The following is a 4,720-nucleotide window of genomic DNA, read 5'->3' on the forward strand; positions in this document are numbered from 1 at the left end:
ACCAACAGTAAAACAACTGAAATTTCTTTTGAGAGCCAAGTATTTTAAACTTAAACTTCTTCTAACGCCACTTCTTTAAAATAGATTCGCCTAGCTGAAACCGGTTTGGCTCAGTGGTAGAGCATCGGTCTGCGGACTGAAAGGTCCCGGGTTCGACTCCGGTCAAGGGCATGTACCTTGGTTGCGGGCACATCCCCGGTAGGGGGTGTGCAAGAGGCAGCTGGTCGATGTTTCTCTCTCATCAACGTTTCTAGCCCTCTATCTCTTTCCCTTCCTCTCTGTAAAAAATCAGTAAAATATATTAAAAAAATAAATAAAATAAAATAGACTCGCCTAGGCCGTGGCATTTTGTGGAAGAGCCACACGCAAGGGGCCAAAGAGCCGCATGTGGCTCTCCAGCCCCAGTTTGCCGACCACAGAGTTAGGATGTCTCCTTTTGTTGCCCCCTCTTCATTTCCTATTTTCTGGAACAATTTAAATATCAGAATTACCTATTCCTTAAAATTTGGCAGAATGTGAAAATTTTTGCAAAGCTTTTTTTTAACATTCTGTGTCTTGCTATCAATATTATAAGAGTGCCTGCTTCATTTTTGGTATTTTAAAAATGTTTTTATGCGTTTCTAGAAAGGTATTCATTTCACTGGAAGCTTTACTATATTTTTTTTCTAAAAATGGGATTTCAGAAATCTTATGAGTACACTTATTAGAAGGAACGTTCTTTTTCCTCTGTGAAGGCCAAATGTAAACACACACATTATGGAAGGTTACACACAGAGTGAAATAGTGGATAGAGCTTTCTAGGCCAGCCTGGATGTCATTTGGATGTCACAGCTTCACTGTCCTTATGCCGCCCCCCCCCTTCTGTGAGACTAACTTTATAATTTATCAGAGTTGTTCATAGCATTCGCTTACAAAAAGGGTTCCTGCTTATGTTGAGAACAGACTGCAGTGGTGAAGTGTGGAAGCAGGAAGGAGTTAGAGGGTTATTGTCATTGCTGACTTGGACTAGGATGGTAGCAGCGGGGCTGGTAAGAACTGGTCAGATTCTGAAAAGATCTTGCTGATGAGGGCCAATAGAATTTAGATGCCATGAACTTTCATCAGCAACATCACAGTACAAGCAGATTCTCAACTAGGTATGTCTTTTGCTGAGAATTACTGTACCAACTTTAAGTTCTATGAAAATAAGGCCTGGGGAATTGGAATGGGGGGTTGAGGACAAATATGTGACACCTTAATCAATAAAGAAATTAAAAATATATATATATATATATATATATATATATTATATTGATTATATATTTAAAATTATATCATTTGGACATATTATGTTAAAGAAAACATATTAAAACTAAAAAAAAAGAAAGAAAATAAGGCCCATTGTTTTATTGGTATATTCCCATTTACACTAAGCACAGTGCTTTGCAGATTTGTTGAAATTCATGCAAGAGCCCTAACTGGTTTGGCTCAGTGGATAGAGCGTTGGCCTGCGGACTCAAGGGTCCCAGGTTTGATTCTGGTCAAGGGCATGTACCTTGGTTGTGGGCACATCCCCAATCGGGGGTATGCAGGAGGCAGCTGATTGATGTTTCTCTCTCATCAATGTTTTAAACTCTCTATCCCCTTCCCTTCCTCTCTGTAAGAAAAGCAATTTAAAAAAATGTATTTTTAAAAAAAGGAAATTCATGCAAGAGACTTCTGGTTTCAATTCTGACATGAGACTAATTAAATTAGTTGCACTGGCCAGTGTGACGCGGTTGGTTGGGCATCATCATCCTGTGCACCTAAAGGTTGCCAGTTCAATTCCCGGTCAGGGCACATGCCCAAGTTTGGGCTGGATCTCTGGTAGGGGGCGTGCAGAGGCAGCCGATCAATATTTTGCTCTCATATCCGTGTTTCTCCCTCTCTCTCTAAAAATTAGTGCGAATATTTAAAAAATAATAATAAATTAGTCAACTATTGCAAAGTTCTGGATGTTACGTCATTCCAGAATTTCTGGTAAATGCTTCGAAAACACAGGGGACATATTAGATATAGACTTCATGTTTGGATTAGAACCTTGTTTTATTTCAATGTATTCCAGATGCTATAACACAACCCTTCAAAGTCAACCAAGTATGTAACATTAACATGGTTCCTCAAAACTTAGACTTACATAACTCATAGGCATAGATTCTAAACTTCTATGACACACCAGCTTCAATGCCCAAAAGAGCATACTATTATGACTATGGCATCCAATCCCACATTAAACGCAAATTGAAGGAAAGCAAAAGAGAGTATTATCAGACTACCAAAACTCAATGAGATTCTGTGTTATCTGATACACCTACTTCTCAACTCTAAACTTGTTTCTCAACACTGGGGAGTTTTTAAAAATCATCAACGCCTCAGCTCCACCCCAAGCCAATTAAATCAGAATCTCTGTGGGGCGTCTATTTTTTATTAAAAAACACATACTGTATTTTTATTGATTTCAGAGAGGGAGACGGAGAGATAGAAACCTCAATGGTAAGAGAGAATCATGGATTGGCTGCCTCCTGCATGCCCCCTACTGGGGATGAGCCTGCAACCCGGGCATGTGCCTTGATCAGGAATTGAACCTGGGACCCTTCAGTCCACAGGCCCATGCTCTCTCCATTGAGCCAAACCAGCTAGGGCAGGCAGCTTTCTTTTTTTCAGGTTTTTCCAGCAATTCTACTGTCAGTCAGAGTTGAGAACCAGTGCTCTAACAGAATCTTTTTTTTTCTTTTCTAATAAAATCTTAAAAAATAAAAAATAAGTAAAATTAAAAAGCAAAATTAAAAAGCACAGCACATGTAAAATACAGGAACATGGAGAATAAGTTAAAAATCAAAGGGCATGCCCTGGCCAGTTTGGCTCAGTGGATAGAGTGTCGACCTGCAGACTTAAGGGTCCCAGGTTCAATCCCGATTAAGGGCCTGTGCCTTGGTTGCAGGTATATCCCCGGTGGGGGGGTGCAGGAGGCAGCTGGTCCATGCTTCTCTCTCATTAATGTTTCTGATTCTCTATCCCTCTCCCTTCCTCTCTATATAAAATCAATAAAACATATTTTTAAAAAAATCAAAGGGCACACCCCTTGGTTTCTAACATCTTTTATCTTGAAAGCTCCAAAGATTACTAAAATTAAAGTACAACAGCCCTAACCGGTTTGGCAGAGTGGATAGAGCGTCGGCTTGAGGACTGAAGGGTCCCAGGTTCGATTCTGGTCAAGGGCATGTACCTTGGTTGCAGGTATGTCCCCAGTAGGGGGTGTGCAGGAGGCAGCTGATCGATGTTTCTCTCTCATCGATGTCTCTATCCTTCTCCCTTTCTTTCTGTAAAAAAAAAAAAATCAATAAAATATATATTTTTTAAAAACTTTGCCCAGCCGTTTGCTCAGTAGTTGAACATTGACCCATGAACCAGGTCAGTTAGATTCTTGGTCAGGGCATATAACCCATTGCGGACTCGATCCCTGGTGTGGGGTGCGCAGGAGGCAGCTGATCAATGATTCTCTCATCACTAATGTTTCTCTCTCCCTGTCATCAATTAAGTATCTATCTATCTCTATATACATAACAAATCCTAAAGATTACTAATATTAGAATCTCATAAGGCCTTGGAAGATCTTATTTAGAAGCACCTGATTTAACAGTATTTGCAATGGGGGAAGACTGTTGGATTTCAGGCATCAACTAACACAATTATAGGATTTCATAGGGAGAGGGAGAACTTCTGACTCTAGTTTCCTGTATTCCAGCCCAGGAAAAGGGAGTAGGTGGGGTGCCCACAGTAACCAGCACTCACGCTCTAAAGCAAGCATGTCAAACTCGTGGCCCACAACTATTTTTGTGGCCCAGCCAATATAATGGTAAGAAACATTTTAATAAAAATTTTGTAACTTGCCCTAGCTGGTTTGGCTCAGTGGATAGAGCGTCAGCCTGGGGGTCCTAAGTTCGATTCCAGTCATGGGCACATGCCTGGGTTATGGGCTTGATCCCCAGTGGGGGACATGTAAGAGGCAGCCAATCAATAATTCTCTTTCCCTCTCTCTTCCTCTGAAATCAATATGTATTCTTTTAAAAATTTGTAATTTTTACAATATCCTGTTATAATTTTTAATAACTACAACATTCGCTGATTACTATAATCCTGTTGCACTCATTTCCCTTACTTGCCTTATGGGCAGGTGCACCATTTCTCTAATACCAGCAGCAAATATTTTAGCAGCCGATGGCCACACCATTAGTCTTGGATTGACTTGTTTGGTGTGCACAACAGGAAATATTTCACTTTTGGAGAACAAGAAAAATAGGTTTATCTGCGTTACACTTATTAATTTGTATTAACTCAGTTTGGTAAGTTAATGTTGAAGAAAAAATATTAATTTTTATTAAAATGTTCTATTATTTTATGTTAACAGTGACTCATTTATTTCAGCTTTGTATTGAAAATTGAAGCTTTTCTTTTTTTTTGCGGCCCACATAAACTTAAACCTTATTTGGCCCGTGTCAGCCTTTGAGTTTGACATGCTTGTTCTAAAGGATAATTTTATTTGAACCTATTCATTTCTGTTATTCAAAATTGTGAAGATAAAGCAACATAAAATATGAGGCAAAGGGAAGCTAGTCTTTAAAAAAAAAACTTGTATCTCCAAGTTTTTACTGATGTAATAATCCTTTCAAGCTGGAAGCTACTCAAAGAGGAATCATGAAAA

The sequence above is a fragment of the Pipistrellus hanaki genome (genome assembly GCF_964339955.1).
Source record: "Pipistrellus hanaki genome assembly, chromosome: X".
Taxonomy (NCBI): Eukaryota; Metazoa; Chordata; class Mammalia; order Chiroptera; family Vespertilionidae; genus Pipistrellus; species Pipistrellus hanaki.